This window comes from Arvicanthis niloticus, chromosome 2 (assembly GCF_011762505.2).
Source record: "Arvicanthis niloticus isolate mArvNil1 chromosome 2, mArvNil1.pat.X, whole genome shotgun sequence".
NCBI classification, from domain to species: Eukaryota; Metazoa; Chordata; class Mammalia; order Rodentia; family Muridae; genus Arvicanthis; species Arvicanthis niloticus.
The window spans coordinates 142,597,034-142,615,216 of NC_047659.1; the positions used below are offsets into that span (position 1 = coordinate 142,597,034).

Here is an 18,183-nt window from a genome sequence, read left to right on the forward strand (position 1 = left end):
TGGCTGTTTGGTTCTGAGCTTTTGTTTACTATACTCTTAAATGAAAACACTAACCAAAACAAAAATCAGCTACTGTAGATCACTGTTGGCACCACACAGAACATGTAAACTATATCTGAATAAGATCATTAGACTTTAAAATTTACAATTATAACATATTGCGTATTTGTATATTTGATTCAATCACAAAGGGAGTCTCTGTCTTACAAGTCTTCAGAAACATAGACTGTGAGCACCCTGACACACACCATCTAAAACGTCACAGAAGTCTTCCTACAGTGCAAACAGAAGACCGTTGATTCTGGATTACACTCCCCAAAGTTCCATGGCCCCAATTAATAATGAGGAAGCAGCAGGCAAAGCCACTTGGGGAGACAGTCTATCAAATACCTCAGCACTCTTTCTCAAAAATAATCAAAGTTCTGTAGAACAATGCTAGACCAAGAAACTGTCAACGATTTAAGAAGACTAAGGAGACTCAAGAGCTAACTGCTGACATGTGCCCTGGGTAGGAGCCTGGCTCAAGGGAAAGATTTCCAGTGGACAGTCATGGTGTGTGTGTTAGTGAACCATTGTGGAGCACTGCTGGAGGCAGTGCCTCAGCTTTCTGTGCTTGCTGCACACAGCACACAGTTCACATCTCACGTAAGCAGCAGTGCAGGGGCCTTATCTTCAGCACAGTTCCATCTGGGAGCTGATCATTCTTTGCCTTGGGGCTGTCCTGTGCATTCCAGGGTACTTAGTAGCAGCCCTGGTTTATACCTACTAGGTGTCAGTAGCTTTCCCTGACCCCCAAGATGTGGCACCCAGAAATGTCTCTGAGACAGCCTAGGGGTAGAAGAATCCCCAGCTGAGGGCCACTGCACTAGGAGGAGCTGGGCAGAAGTTGTAAGAGAATTCTTTATGTACATCAGTTACTTTTCCATTGCTGTAATAAACATATGATGGATACAACTGGAGAAGACAAGGTTTATTGTGACCCATAGTTTGAAGGGGAGGTATCATGGTCACAAAGCCTTGGTGGCAGGAACAGAAGGCAGCAAGTCACACTGTATCCACAGTCGGGGAGAGGAGAGCACTGACACCCAGCTCAGTGTCTCCTGTTTACTCAGTCTGAGACCCCAGCCCACGGAAGAGCGGAAAAGCGTTGCATACATTCAGAATGGGTCTTCCTACCTCAGGTAATCAACCCAGTCTAACAAGTCCTTCACAGATACACCCAGAGGTTTGTCTCCCAGATTCTGTCAAGCTAACCATCAAAAATAACCCTTACACTGTAATACACCTGCAACTCTACTATGAGCCTAAATGATCTTAAAATCAAAAGCTAAAAGACAAAGCACAATGATACAAAAAAAAGGCAGCAGCACAGCAGGCGGCACTCAGACCACAGTGACGATGGCAATGCCAGGTGCCAGGGAGGACCTGAGGAGCACACGAGCCACCGACAGTATCGGTGATTCAGAAAACTGCCTCTCAGAAAGGGAAATAAACGTCACCATTCGACCCAGCAACTTGGTGTCTAGCCAAATGAGATGAAGACACGGCTACACACAGAGGCTCCAAAGTACACACACAAGCATCATTCATGAAAAAAATCTTGTCTATTCGCTGGTGAACACATGTTCAAAGCATACAATGTTCAGAAAAGGTCTCAAAGTACTGACAGAAAGAAAGAGATTCCTAATCTGTTTCCCTGGTTCCAGGGAAATAAAATGAGGAAGCATCTGGAAGCAGGTCAGAGGCTGCAGAAGCCCGGGGCAGGGCATGGGGGCCGGACCATGAAGGTCACACGAGGGAGCATGGGGACTTGTCAGGAGATGGATGCTCAAGCCACTGTAGTGATGGGCGCACAATAGGTCACATGGGATGCTCATGACTCAACAGAGGCCACCAGACAAAGCATGAGTACACCCAGCAGATGCCCTATACTGAAGGTCTCCCTGTGCACAAGGAGAGCCAACCAAAGGAGACCCACATACTCCAATTTTGAAGAAAGTAAGACTACAAATTGAGGATTCAAAGTGAAGACCTCTGGCCCTGCACAACACAGGAAGAAATCTGTTAGTACAAGCTGTCCGAAGAAACAGATACCACCCTGGGGATAAAAGGTTGAGATTTGGCAGTCAGGAAGCTTGAGAAAGCCGAAATAGACACTATGGAGAAAGAACCTGATTACTTTCCCTGGACCTCATTCATACCAGCCTCCCTGGGGAAATCAAGCAACTAAGATCCCCAATCTGCTGCCCCAGCCATAGAATGATAGGCAAATCTGCATCTAGCCTCAAGTGGGCACAAGGGACCAGCCCTCTTAAGGAAAAGGAAGAAGAGAGAAGAGAGACCCTGGGGCAGTCCAGCCTACACAGAATACAGATGGGAAGGGCTACAGGAAGACAACTGGTCCTGGGCCAATGTTTTAAAGAACCTGGCATGCTCTGGGAGAACACTGTGGATGAACCAAGCCAAAAGCACAGGCCTCTCAGTACCTCTTCAGCTAGCAAAGCTAACAAGATGAGGAAGGCCATGCCTTTTGGAAAGACTGTAACTGCCAGCCCATCAACCCAAGTGCTTAGTGAGATGGAGCAGCAGGTGCCTAGCACCCAAGGGCACTAGATAAGTAGAAAGCAATCAGCAAAATGGATTGATTTAACAAGCCACAATGACAGCAGCATTGATGTTGCTGATCTACCAGGGATGCCCAGCCTTCTGATGCTGGGTAGAAAGAATGTTGTCTGTGAACATGGGAGGCCACAGTTACAGCTATTCTGGGACGCATGGTGCCTAAGGACCACTGCCTGGACTTGCCTAATCAAATTAAGAGATAGAGATGAGTGAACTGTATCAGAAGGCAAGATGTATTCATACACCTCCCATAGTAAATATACCTGGAATTTTGAAACATATAGGTTCAAGTATACACATATAAATGCCACACAAAAATAAAAAAAAAGCTGGACTGCATGAATTAATAACAGACAATGTGAGCTTCAGAAAATGGGATGAAGCCAGGCGGTGGTGGCGCACGCCTTTAATCCCAGCACTTGGGAGGCAGAGGCAGGTGGATTTCTGAGTTCGAGGCCAGCCTGGTCTACAGAGTGAGTTCCAGGATAGCCAGGGCTATACAGAGAAACCCTGTCTCGAAAAACAAACAAACAAACAAACAAAAAAAAAAAAACCCAAAAAAACAAAAAAGAAAGAAAAGAAAATGGGATGAAGATACCAGACAACAAGTAAAAGAGGCAACTTGTTTTAAGAAAAAAAAAAAAAAATGAAAAAGAAACAATGGTAGCAGGGTATGCACCTAGTGGCAAAACTTCCACAAAAGAAAGTGAGAACAGATAACCAATCATAGCTGAGCATGTGAGCACCGTCCTCTCAGCAGCGGCCCACAAAGAGCACAGGAAAGTAAGAGGGAGGGCTGTGGGCAGCTCAGTGGGTGATGGTAAAAAGTAAGAGGGCTGTGGGTGGCTCAGTGGGCAAAGGTGCTTGCAACCAAGCCTGGTCACTGGGGTACCAGGAGAAAGAAAAGAGCCGCTCCTTCAAGTTGTCCTCCCTCCGGTCCCAACTGTGCACTGTGGCATTCAAGCATCCACCCACACATGCACGCCAACAAATTAGCTGAATACAGTAAGGAAATAAGGTAGCACCAAAGACCTGCACAATGCTTCCAACCAAATTAACCCGATTGATAGAAATGTTTAAGACACTCTCCCCCCGAGACTAGCATACAACATTCCTTCCAGACAGAACACACTGAAACATGAATAAATAAGCAAATTAAAAAAAAAAAAAAAAGAACTGTAAAATGTTTGTTCTTTGACCACAAACAAAACAAATGAAAGCAGAAATAGCAGAAAGATATTTGAAAATTGTTTAAGTATTTGAAGATAACAAAGTGCATTTGTGAATACTCCTGGTCAACAGAAAGCTCAGCATGAACATCAGAGTCCCTGCTGATGATGGGTGGGCTCACTGCTTCTTCAGCATGCTGCACAGTGAGCTCAAGGCTAGCCTGAGATACATGGCACCACATGTCAAAACAAAAATAAAAACACACTACAAATGTGCCTCATGTTCACTTGTGAGTAAAGGCTCTATAAAGACAACTTGCAGAGAAACTAACACGTTACTCAGGAGGCACTAGGGTTTGTATGTGAACTATCCCCAGAAGCTGTGTATGTGCTGTGTGCTCACTCACCTGAGGTACTATTGGGAGTAGAACTGTTAGGTGGCCTAGTGGAAGGACGTTTATGTCTGTGGGGACATGTCCTGGAATGAAATGGTGAGAAAGCAGTGTCTTCCTGTCTGAATTTCCTGTCCAACCACCATGAGGTATGTGGCTTCGCCCCATGTCTCCTCCATCATTTATCTGTCTTACACCAGACCCAAAAGCCGTGGATCCAACTGAGCATGGACAGAAACCTCTAATACCACAAGCACAAATACATCTTATCTTTACATGGATACCTCCTAAGCATCTTGTCACAAAGAAAAGCTGACTAACTGAAGAACAAATTGTATAATATAAAAGTGCAGATGTTACCAAAGGAAGAAAAAAATTATCATCTTCTCTATAGAGAAAGCATACAGGTTTTATTGAGACATAAAACCTAAATAAATAGAAAGGCAGGCCACATTTATAGATTGGGTTCTCAATAGTATAAAGAGGACAAGGTCCTCCAATTGATAAACTGATGCTGTGTTTTGTTTTATCTTGTTATGATTCGATGTGGTGGATTTGAAATCTATATAGGAGTCTAAAGGACAGGATGACCAGTAGAAGCAGCTGAATAGGGCTCTGAGCTGTCAGGAAACAGGAAGTCATGTTGCAAGACCACACCGGCAGACTGGCTCCAGTAGAAAACTAGACAGCACTAACTGCAGGTAAAGTGTGGGTGCAGGCAGGCTATGCCGTGAGAGAAGTACTCTGCAAAGCCTGCAACACCCAAGGAGGGACACACACTCCTTATCAGGCCCGGCACACACAGTGTCCACAGGAAAACTGCTGCCAAAGAGCTCAGCACCTTAACCTCCCTAAGTAGTCAACAGCAAAGGCCAGCGTAGTCCAAGAACAGCTTCAAAAGGGACACAAGCACGCTGAGCACCACCCCAAAAGCTACTGTCTCCAATGTAACTTCTCATATTTTAAACTTAGGGGAAAAAAATAAAATTTTAAGGTAGATACTTGGAGCTAAAACTTAGTAGAAAGCTAAGAATGTGTTTCACATGAAAACCCAACTTAGTGGTGAGTGCCTGGTGGGGCAGAAGCAGTGGAGAGGAGTGAGGGGGTCTCTGGGAGCACACATGGAGGACATGACCACCAAGGGGAGGAGTGAGGGGGGCTCTGGGAGCACACATGGAGGACATGACCACCAAGGGGAGGAGTGAGGGGGGCTCTGGAAGCACACATGGAGGACATGACCACCAAGGATGCTGGTCTTATAGAACTGCTTCAGACTCGGTGTGTATGCCTTTTCCCACCTTCTACATATAACATCTCACAGTGCAAGCAAGTTTTGAAGATTCGTTTTTAATTTTCTGTGGATAGATGCTGTGTTTGCAGGTATGCACGTGCACCATGCGTGCTTGGTGCCTGCAGAGGGTCAGATCCCTCTTTGGCAGTGATGCTTTTTACTAAGGGGCCATATATCCAATCCCACAAGACACAATGTTTTCACGATTTGGGTTTGTTTTTGCTTTTGTTTTCATTTTTCAAGATAGGTTTTCTTTATGTAGCCTTGGCTGTCCTGCAACTAACTCTGTAGACCAGGCCTCAAACTCAGAGATCCACCTGCCTCTGCATTCTAGGTGCTGAGTTTAAATGTGTGTACCACGATGCCCAGCCTTAAAGAAGTTTTTTTTTTTTTTTTTTTTTTTTTTTGGTTTTTCGAAACAGGGTTTCTCTAGTAGCCTTGGCTGTCCTGGAACTCACTCTGTAGACCAGGCTGGCCTTGAACTCAGAAATCCACCTGCCTCTGCCTCCCAAGTGCTGGGATTAAAGGCGTGCGCCACCACTGCCCGGCTAAAGAAGTTTTTTAAAAAGAGATTTTAGTAGAACACAAAAACAAAAACCACATGGCAATTCAAAAAGAAAAATCAAAGAAGCATGATACAGAATTCAGAACTCACTAGAATCTGACAGCAGGTCAACCAGGCTGATTTTACAAAACCAATGACCTGCATACTTCAACAATGTCAAACCAGCTCTGGATCTGTGCGGTTGAGTTGGGGGATTTCAAAAAAAGAGAGAAGAAAGTTTGCTTCCTGAGAAGTAAAGAGAGACTTGGACACAAGTGGGCACTTGGAGAGATCAAGCTTACATGGAACATGGTGACAAACTACAGTTGCACAGGAAACCACCCACAGCATCACTGGGACAGCCAGCAACCTTCAGTAAATCTATAGAGTAGATGACAGTATTAGCTGGGCAAGGGGGCCCTCAAATCTCAGCACTTGGGAGGCAGAATCAGATGGATCTCTATGCATCGGAGGCCAGCCTACTCTACATACATAGTGAGTTCCTGACTAGTCAGGGCTACACAGTGAAACCCTATCTCAAAAGACAAAACTGAAATAAATAAATGACAAGATTGTAGCAGCTGCATTTCCCAAGTGTCACTGTCACACTGTGGGTTCAGGGGTGTGACAATGAGGGTCTCTTCTCAGGAAAACACAACTGAAGCAATCCTGGGCAGAGTGGCATGAGGTCTACCAGCAGGCCCTCAGAGGTCAAGGAAAACTCAGACTTAAAGACACAGAGAACGTGAAGGGGGCAGAGCAAAGTGCAGGTAGCAAAAGGATTGAAGTAGAGAGTACATGAGGATTCTTACTGCTACTTTTGAGATACTGTGTGTGTGTGTGTGTGTGTGTGTGTGTGTGTGTGTGAGAGAGAGAGAGAGAGAGAGAGAGAGAGAGAGAGAGAGAGAGAGAGAAGAAGAAGGAGGAGGAGGAGGAGGAGGAGGAGAGAGAGAGAGAGAGAGAGAGAACTTAATTTAAAAACCATTGCTTGGCAAACTATAGAAACACAAACTTTCTATTTAAAATGTAAAGTAAGAGTAAAGCACACCTTAAATCCCAGTGGGGGCGCTGCAGAGGCAGGAGGATCTCTGAGTTCGAGGCCAGCCTGGTCTATAGAGTGAGTTCTAGGATAGCCAGGGCTACACAGAGAAACCCTGTCTGAAAAATCAAAAACAAGACAACAAAAAGTAAGGAATAAAGAAACAAAACCTATTTTTCACAAATGTAAGTACAGTACATAGAAATCCAAGAAACCCCACGGAAATGCAGTGAAGTTATAATCAGTGTGGTATCAATAACAGGAAACAAGAGCTTAAAGTTGCTCATTCTCATTCACCACTGTCGGCTAGAGTCTAGAAAGGAGGTGGCCATGAAGGCACACACCTGGGAGAGAGGCCTCCTGGGGTCCAGAGCAGGACTGTCTCTCAGTAAAGTTAATAAACGGCAGGCACAAGACTGACCAAACAGCTTGAATTAAACCTGACAAGTCAGGACTCTGCAGTAGGCTGTAGCTTCATAGCTGTATTGTGTTTGCATACAAGAGTTACACACACACACACACACACATCCACACATACATGCACGCGTGAGGGCATATACAGAGAATGTAGAGGAAAACTTACAACACAAACAGAAGGGCTAGAAGAACTGCCTTCACCTTGGATTGACTGGCTAGCGGATGGACGATTCCACACAAGTCCCATCAGCTGGCTGGCTGGTTTTCTAGGAACTGCTAGGCTCCTGCAAAGCATGTGTGGGAACAAAGCGGTAAGAGAGCCATGGCCACCCTGATGAGCAGGGTAGCGAGCCTTGCTCTGTGTGGTATCAGGTCTTGGATGATCTAGTTAAGGTATTGCAGATCCGTACAGTGACAGGTACATTAGAGTCTGTGACATGTGTCTGAACAAAGTGGCAGCACAGGACAGAGAGGACAGTGTCCCATCTCACACTGTCCAGACAGCAGCCATGACTCCAGGTAGACTGAAAACCCAAATGTGAAATGTAAAATTTGGAAAAACAGCAGCAGAGAATAGCTACGACCCTGAACCCAGCAAACATTTCTTTTTGCTGCTTCTTGAGACAGGTTCTCATAAGCAGCCCAGCCTATCCTTAAACTTGGTATTGCCCTGCCTCAGGTGCTGAGGGGAAGTATGTATGAGCCATGACATCCAGTGTAAACACTGCTTTTACATGACATGACATAAAACAAGTACTAACCAGGAAGCATGAAGCAAACAAGCTGTGAACCATGTGAAGATGAAAAATGAGGGCTACCATTTCCCTGTTCCTAAAATGGGAGGACACTGGGCTCTCCCAGTGCTAAGACTTATAGGGTAAGGGTTGGGAGTGTGCTTGACACAGGCCATCACCCTACAAAGAACAAGCAAGTAGACAGTAAGGACAGACTCTCTGGAGCCCGCTGGCTCTCTGAAGAGTAGAGTGGCCAGGGAACATGCAGAGGATAAGAAATGAGCTAAGGTCTGTTGCTGGTCTTCACTACTCTGTGGGTTCTATTTCCCATCTTTACTCCCCCAGTGTCACTCCATCATGAGATAGGAAAGAAAGATGGATAGAGGGGAGAGGGAAATAGAGATCCGTGAATCTAATATACCACAACAAACCCCCGAAAGACCAACCTCACTTCTCAGGGCCCTAGCATTTATATTACCTCTGAAAAGTTCCCAGAATTCCAAATGTCATTCAATCACAGAAACTATTTTTACAGCTGCAGCTGCAATAGTACGCCTCTGCTAGAGCACAAAGCAAATCATAGTCAGCTGCTTTTGCAAAACAGCCCCATATCCCCACACCTGGGACAAACAAGACAAAACAAAACATATTCTTATAAGTTGCTTTGTTTTAAAGAAACCAAAATTACAGAATTCTCACTACTAAGGTTTATAAGGGAAGGAAAGGACCAGTGAGCCAGATGAAGATTCAGGGACAAAGGCACTTGTGAGCTAGTGGGGACAGAGGATGGGAAGTGAAGGGGCCAAAGGCTGAGTAAGTAGACAGACAAGAGATGAAGATGTGCAGGTTCAGGGGAGTTTGGGCAGTCTCAGTTCCTGATTTCTTGAAGAAATCAAACCAAGGTCATCGCTAAAAGCAAGATAGACTGGACTGGGTCAATCCTGCTACACAATGACAGTGGATCAGAGGGGGACCAGGGTGACAACCAAGCCCTCAGCTGAATCTGTAAATCCGCAGTCCAGCTGTGGCGTGCTATGCCCTAGGGTACTCACGGGACAGAAAGCACTATCTGTTCCTTTGCTCAGCTGGCAGTCTATAACAAAAGCAACCCGCAGTGGGCTGTGGCTCAGTGATAAAGGGCATGCAGAGCATGCACAAGGCTCGAAACTTGATTTCAAGCTCCACCAGAGTAACAAAAATAAGGGGGAAAGAAAGCCTAGGAAGACAGAAGTCTGTAGACAGAATCAAGGTGTCCTGGAGACAAGTACAGCCCACCTTGCAGCTTTCCTTTGTCCTGGGCTTTTAGGTCATGGCCAGCATGCAGTGACTCTACAAGAACTCCCTGCCCAGCACCTCCTATGTCAAAGGCTCCAATGGCACCAGTGTGGCTGACCTAAAGTGCAGCTCCCTGCATAGTGCAATGAGACCTTCTGCAATAGATGCTCCCTTGGGCAGGTCTCTAAGCACTCACTACTGACTTCTTTAGACCCAGCACTGCCTGGTGTGCAATAGACGGTCCATAATCACATGATGAGTGAATTCACTCTCTAACCATGCATCTCTCTAAGGAAAATTTTAACCACCAAATTAACATAATCTTTCCATAAAATCTTTCTATAAAACACATACCAAAGACTTATCACTAAGAGACTACTCTCTGGGACTGGTGATTGTAAGAAAAGTTGTTAGGTAGTCATAACAATTAAAGTAACAGGGGCCAGGGAAATGGCTCAGTCAGTAAAGTGCTTGCTGCCCAAGCATAAGAACCTGAGTTCAATCCCCAGGACCCATACAAAAGTCAGGCATGACAGAATAATGCAATCTCAAGTCTAAGGAGACAGAGACAGGCAAACCCTGGGGCTCACTAGCTAGCTAGTCTATGCTACTGGTAGAGTACTAGGCCAATGAGGGGCCATGTCTCAAAAAACAAGGTGGATGGATATCTACTGAGAAATGACATCCACAGCAGACCCTTGGCCTCCACATACATACATGCAAATCAGTTGTTATTTTAAGCACCTGTGATGGGCCAGGGGGATGACAGTACCTAGTAGGCTTGACTCAGGGGGATGGCAGTACCTAGTAGGCTTGACTCAGGGGGATGGCAGTACCTAGTAGGCTTGACTCAGGGGGATGGCAGTATCTAGTAGGCTTGACTCAGGGGGACAGCAGTACCTAGCAGGTGCACCTCAGGGGGACAGCAGTACCTAGCAGGTGCACCTCGGGGGATGGCAGTACCTAGCAGGCGTGACTCAATTTTTCATTCTGTCTTTTGAGATAGGGTCTGTTACAGAATCCAGCAGCACAAGTGGTCCCGGTTGTGAGCTGTGAGCTCCAGGGAACTGCCTGTACCCCCACCCATGAAGGCTACAGATACACATGACCAAGCCTGTGGCCTTTTTGGGTGCTGGGGATCCAAACTCAGGTTCTCATGTTTGTGTGGCTGGTTCTATACTGATCACGCCACCTCCTCAGCCCTTGTTATTCTTTGTAATTTTTTCTTTATTCTAGAGAATTTCATATAGTTATAAAAAAATACGACATCTCTCCATTTTTTTCTCCTTTACTCCCAACATGCCCTCCGCCTAACTTCATGTCTTTTTTTCTGTGATAACCCACTAAGTCCAGTTAGTCACTCCCCATATGAAGGGCTAGCCACTGAAGCATGGGAAACCACATGACCACAATTCAAAAAGAATTCTTCTCCCCCAAGAACTATTCATAGCCAATAACTCCTCAAAAGGAGGTGGGCCCTGGGGATCATCTACCTCATCTACGCTGCACTTTTGGCTGGCTTGATTTCTGTGGAAGTAAGCAGAGCTGCTGTTAGTCTACAAGTGCCCAGATGACAGCACTCACGGTACTCCTTCCTCCAGCTCTGGCATCCTTTCTGCCCCTTCAGGAGTCTCTTGGTGGGGGTAATAAGGACAGGCCACTTAGCAGCCCTTCTTGCTACTGTCTACCAGTCATGCACCTGGCTTACCCCAATCAGAAGTGGGATCACACACAGTTGTTCTCACAGACATCTCTGTGCACCATGCTCTCAAGTCTAGCAGCCAGCTGTCCTCTTTACTTGGGTTAAATATGTTAGTGAAGCTCTGTGCAAACTGACACATGACTGTCGGAAGAAAGCTATACACCCGAACATGAGCATGCAGTCTTCAGGGGGTCAATGAAGACTAGAGTCAGGTGGCCAAGTTAGGAATGAACAAAAGTGAACATGAGGATTTACATCCGTGGCTTGGTAGTTTTATAACAGTTCATTTATTATTATTAGTGAGGGGTCAGGCATGCTACTGTATACATATGGAAGTCAAAGAACAACTAGCAAAAGTTAGTTCTCTCCTTCTGCCTTTCAGCTCAGATCTTTAGACCAAGCAACACGTGCTTTTACTATGGAGCCAACTCTGCATCCCTGCACCCATGTCTTTAGGCACAAATCCTGACCCTTAGGAGAACTGAGTCTGAAAAAGCAAAGGAGGCCTCCTGCGTGGGGATTATCTAAGATGTCCCAGTGCCTAGATCATGCCTTGGCACAGACCATGACACCAGCCTACAAATGTGCATTTTATGTACAACACAGCACTGTTAAAATTTTCTGTTAGGGGCTGGAGAGATGGCTCAGCAATTAAGAACATTGGCTAGTCTTCCAAAGAACCCAGGTTCAAATCCCAGCACCCACACGGCAGTTCACAGCTGTCTACAATTCCTGGGGAGCTGACACCCTCACACAGACATACATGGAGGCAGAATGCCAATGTAAATAAAACTAAAAGAAACTATATTCTGCTAGTGGGCTGGAAAGATGGCTCGGCAGGCAAAAGAAAGCACTGCTCGTGGCTGAGGTCAAGAGTTTGATTCCCAGCATCCATGTCAGGCAGCTTACAGCCACCTGTCACCCCAGCTCCAAATCAATCAGATGCCTCTGGCCTCTGCGGGCATCTGCATTCACCTGCATGTACATCTGCCCCCGCACGCACACACACACAATTTTAAAAAATAAAACGTAACAACTTTTCTCAAATCCTTGCTCTAGCTGACATTTCTTATTCTGCTCCTATCTTGTCTGTTCCTGCTGGAGAAGAGGAATCTTCTAGAAGGGTAAGATATGCAGGAAGGACCTGGATTTGAAACCCAATTATCAGGAGGACTCTCACTGTTTCAAAGAGAGCCCGGTAGGCTTTGTGTACAACAAAGAGAAGAAGACACGCGGAGCCCTCCCGGCCCCGCCCTTGCTGAACCTCTCTATTCTGACCAAAAAGAACAAAGAGGAAGAAACAAGCTTCCCAGGCCTCCCGGAGGCTAGTTTTGGCAAGAGACCTGCCTCCCTGGCTAGTTCTGGGAAGATCAATGGCACCTGCTCTAGAGGTGCCGATCCCCTCCCAGCTGTTCTTTGCACTGGAAATTAGATGTCTGTGCCAGTCACACTGCAGGTGTGAAGAGGCAGAAGAGTCCTACTTGGCATAGAGGAAGCCACAGCCAACTGAGGAGTGACTGTAAGAGTGTAGAAGAAATGGCTAGCCGTTGCCTATACTCTCACTTTCCCCTCCGGCACTGGCCACAGTTTTCTCAACTCCTTTAGTTAGAAATTCGAGCTTATTAAAAATTTAAACTGCCTGACAACATTTTAATAAAGTATATATTTGTGCATACATACACATGTCCATGTTTGGTGCCTTCCTCAATTGCTTTTCTACCTTAGTTTTTAGGGTAGGGTCTCTTGATGAACCTGGAGTTCACTGATTCAACTGCAACAGCTGGCCAGTGATATTCAGGGACCCTCCGGTCTCTGCCTAAATGGCTCTGGGATTACAGGCAAGTGTAGCCACACCCTGCTTTTAAGTGGGTGCAGGGGATCTGATTAAAGTCCTCATGCTTGCTGGACAAACACTATGTAATTTGGTTTATTTTTCCAGGCCCAAGTAGTGTACATTAGTTGTGTGTGTATGTGTGTGTGTGGGGGGGGGGGTTGCGGGGTAGGGGGATATTAAAATGCTATTTCTCTGCAGGATCACTGGCTAGCTAAGTAACTCCACACGTTCACGACCCTCCCAGGGCCCAGGAACTGCAGCCCTCAGCCCACATGAGTGTTAGTGGCCATGGATCTGACAAGGACACAGAGCTCACGCTGACCTCTGGGGCTCATTCAGGGCTTTGGAACTCACAGAGACTGACCTACAGGCACAAGAAGAACCTTACACACATGAGCCCTTGGGACCCATCTATGCTTCTTGGATAGAGAATTGTCATTTTCATACTCCGCGAGAAACACTTTCATCAGAAAACTAAAGACCTTGGCAGTCAGTCCTCAGAAGAAGAGCTATCACTGCAGAATACTAATAACCCCACTGCAAAGACAGAGAACACAGAATAAAAGCTACAGGTCATGCAATATTGAATTATTAACCCACACTGAGTACCTCCTACTAACTAACCACACAAACTAACCACACAAACTCTTCTGATGTTCAGTTTAAAATGTTCTAATGTTCGTATTAATTGTTTGAAAACTTCATACAATGTGCTTTAATCATATCTGTCCCTCTCCAGGTGTCCCCTCTCCAGGTGTCCCCCTTACTTACTCACTTTGTTTTCTCTATGAGTCTATGTGTCCATCTATCTTGTAAACTCATCAAGTCCAGTTTGTGCTGGCTGATCACTCCTGAGAGTGGGGTCACTATACCAAGTGATACCAATACCACTGAAAAAAAAAGACTTTTCTTCTCGAACAAACAATCACTGTCAACAGCTGCTCAGCTAGGGGTAGGACTTAACATGGCTGCCACCTAACCAATGGGGGGGCTTCACACTCCCCTCCCTCCTCCATGGTGGTGCTTTTTCAGGTTTGAGATTGTACAGGTTGTATTGCATTCATACATGCAACTGGTCTGCTGTGTACCATCTCTGTCTCCATCTCTGCTGTCCTCCATCTCTGTGTCCATCTCTGTCTCTATCTCTGTGTCTCCATCTCTGTCTCCATCTCTGCTGTCCTCCATCTCTGTGTCCATCTCTGTCTCCATCTCTGTCTCCATCTCTGTCTCCATCTCTGTGTCCATCTCTGTGTCCATCTCTGTCTCCATCTCTGTCTCCATCTCTGTGTCCATCTCTGGTGTCCTCCATCTCTGTCTCCATCTCTGTCTCCATCTCTGTGTCCATCTCTGCTGTCCTCCATCTCTGTCTCCATCTCTGTCTCCATCTCTGATGTCTCCATCTCTGTGTCCATCTCTGTCTCTATCTCTGTGTCTCCATCTCTGTCTCCATCTCTGCTGTCCTCCATCTCTGTGTCCATCTCTGGTGTCCTCCATCTCTGTCTCCATCTCTGTCTCCATCTCTGCTGTCCTCCATCTCTGTCTCCATCTCTGTGTCCATCTCTGTGTCCATCTCTGCTGTCCTCCATCTCTGTCTCCATCTCTGTCTCCATCTCTGCTGTCCTCCATCTCTGTCTCCATCTCTGTGTCCATCTCTGTGTCCATCTCTGCTGTCTCCATCTCTGTCTCCATCTCTGCTGTCCTCCATCTCTGTCTCCATCTCTGTGTCCATCTCTGCTGTCTCCATCTCTGCTGTCCTCCATCTCTGTGTCCATCTCTGTGTCCATCTCTGTGTCCATCTCTGCTGTCTCCATCTCTGTCTCCATCTCTGCTGTCCTCCATCTCTGCTGTCCTCCATCTCTGTGTCCATCTCTGTCTCCATCTCTGCTGTCCTCCATCTCTGTCTCCATCTCTGTGTCCATCTCTGCTGTCCTCCATCTCTGTCTCCATCTCTGTGTCCATCTCTGTCTCCATCTCTGCTGTCCTCCATCTCTGTCTCCATCTCTGTCTCCATCTCTGCTGTCTCCATCTCTGTCTCCATCTCTGCTGTCCTCCATCTCTGTCTCCATCTCTGTGTCCATCTCTGTGTCCATCTCTGCTGTCTCCATCTCTGTCTCCATCTCTGTCTCCATCTCTGCTGTCCTCCATCTCTGTCTCCATCTCTGTGTCCATCTCTGCTGTCCTCCATCTCTGTCTCCATCTCTGTCTCCATCTCTGTGTCCATCTCTGCTGTTCTCCATCTCTGTCTCCATCTCTGCTGTCCTCCATCTCTGTCTCCATCTCTGTGTCCATCTCTGTCTCCATCTCTGCTGTCTCCATCTCTGTCTCCATCTCTGCTGTCCTCCATCTCTGTCTCCATCTCTGCTGTCCTCCATCTCTGTCTCCATCTCTGTGTCCATCTCTGTCTCCATCTCTGTGTCCATCTCTGTCTCCATCTCTGTGTCCATCTCTGTCTCCATCTCTGCTGTCCTCCATCTCTGTCTCCATCTCTGTCTCCATCTCTGCTGTCCTCCATCTCTGTCTCCATCTCTGCTGTCCTCCATCTCTGTCTCCATCTCTGTGTCCATCTCTGCTGTCTCCATCTCTGTCTCCATCTCTGCTGTCCCATCTCTGTCTCCATCTCCACTGTCTTCCATCTCTGTCTCCATCTCCACCGTCCTCCATCTCTGTCTCTATCTCCGCTGTCCTCCATCTCTGCTCCATCTCTGTTGTCTCCATCTCTGTCTCTATCTCTGCTGTCTTCCATCTCTGGCTCCTACAGTCTTTCCACTCCGAGTTCCATATAGATCCCAGAGCCTTGAGGGGAGGGCGTAACAGAGATGCCCCATTTAGGGCTGGGCACTCCGAAGACTCTTATTCCTTGCACTTGACATTTGTAGGTCTTCATGTAAATTACTGCAAGCAGCAGCTTCTCTGAGGAGGGTTGGGTGAGGCGCTGATCTATGGGTGCGGCAATATATCAGCAACAGTCACTTTACTGCTATGTCCCTTTAGCGGAAGGATCACAGTAGGTTCTTCTGGGGCCCATGACATTTCTAGTCTCAGGTTTTTGGTACCACTGGTAGTGTCAGGTATATGTTCCATCTCATGGAGCAGGTCTCCATTTCCCCCCAGCTGTTTGCATCAGCATGCATACCTTGCAGGCAGGTTATTATTGTATCTCGTGGGATTAGCAGCTGGGTGAGACTGGTGACTAATTTTCCTCCTCCAATAATGTGCACAGTACCTTCTAGTACAATTAAACAGTAGGGATGAGGCTTCCAGATGAGTACCAGCTAAGTTTCTCCACATCCTGTGACTCAAGTATCTGATGTCTAGAACAACAGGGGCTGACCACTGAGTTCTGAAGTAGGTAATCAGAGCATTGGCAACACCTATAATGTATGGGAAGGGATGAGAAGTCCCATTGCCAACAACTCAAAAACAGGGAACCACGTTCGGTACTGCAGGGAAGCGTGCTTGGTACTGCAGATTTTATTTCCTGTTTCTCCATTATAAATTAGTTCCATTTTAGCACTACTCATATATGTACATATTTTAGGAACTCTCTGCAATAGTAGGTTCCTATATAGCTTTTTAGAAAGGTCTTTAGAGCACACAAAATTCTTCAATGTCCAGAACACAAAAGAATATTATCAGGCTTGAAAAGAAGCCAAGCTGATAATAACCAGGAAAAAAGAATAAGCAGAAGTTGCCCAGAGGCGATAGAATTAATAGAAAATTCTCTTTAAGCATCAGTTAAAAGAATGTTTAAAATATATATATTCCATATAATCCATGAAAAGCTGAAATACAAGTAAGATCCTAATGCATATCTGAGTGAAAAATATACAACAGAAAACAAAAGATAAATGGAAATAAGTTAACAGCCAGACGACTGGGAAAGTGCAGGACTCAAAAGATACAGCGAGAGGCTGCAGAGACTAACCTGCTCGGTGGTTAGAGCAAGGCTGTCCTTCCAGAGGACAGGAGTTCAATTCCCAGTACCCACATGGAAACTCACAACTACCTGTAACTCCAGTTCCAAGGGATCCAATACCTCCTTCTGGCCTCCATAGACACTAGACACATGGTTCACAAGACAAATCCAGGCAAAATAAAATTAATACAGTAAACTGTCCAAAATAAAGCAAAAAAAAAAAAAAAAGTTCAAACGAGTGAGAAATAAGCTACATGGCGATGCAACTCGTGTGGCAGGGGAGCTGAGGTGGGGCTGCAGGAAGGGTAGAGAAGGAGGGGTCGCAGTGTCAGTCTGAGGAGAGCTATAAACCTACAGACTCAGAAACTCCAACAGTCCTGCTCAATGCAAAATGGCAAAGGTCTGCGGCAGCAGGGGCGTGCCACATTCACTCAGCGGTAAAAACCAGTGACCAAAGTACCCTACTTAAATGTTCAAACTGCAGCCATAGGGAAAACCTTGAATGCGCTTGAGGGTTCGATGGAGGGGGGGAAAAGAGGGGAGGTGACATTAAAGTGCAGAAACAAACAGAAAAGCAGACCTCTCACCAAAGAGAAAGAAAAGGAAAACAGAAAGACATGGCTACAGAGCAGAGACAGAGGCTGCACCTGGAGTCACAGCTTTCAAAATGTGAAGTAGTATCGACATCTGAAAAGTTTTAGATTTTTTTAAGTCTGTGTGTGGTTGTGAGCAGCATGGTGTGGGAGCTAGGAACCCGAACCAGGTACTCTGGAAGGGCAGTGGGTGCTCTGAAGTGTGTCTCCAGCAGCTCAGTACACACTGTGAACCGGAGGTGTGTCTCCAGCAGCTCACTACACACCGTGAACCGGAGGTGTGTCTCCAGCAGCTCACTACACAGACCTTTTAGGACAAAGAACTGAAAACACTACACTGCCAACAGATTGTATGTACGGAGTGGAAGACTTTACTCAGAAAAACTGTGACACTGATGGAGCTTGGAAACCACTCCAGTGAGAAGAATGGGGACAGGAAAGTAGAGGCGGGGGCTGCTGTTTCTCATTCAACAAAATGTCTCTAAAATCCAGCTAACTACAGGGCCTTTGTGAGGGCTCCAAGGGTGAAGGCACTTGCCATGCAAGACTGACAACTTGAGTGTCCCCGGACCCCACAATGGAAGAAGAGGATGGACTGCCCAAAACTGTCCTCTGACTCAAACATATAGACCCTGCATGCCTGCACCACGCACAC

General features: G+C 46.3%; 1 protein-coding gene across 11 annotated transcripts in view; it reads right to left on the minus strand.

Annotated features, from left to right (window-relative positions):
* LOC117703469 (uncharacterized) overlaps positions 1-18,183 on the minus strand; it is an 83,260-nt gene that overhangs the window by 44,910 nt on the left and 20,167 nt on the right. The window lies entirely within an intron of this gene.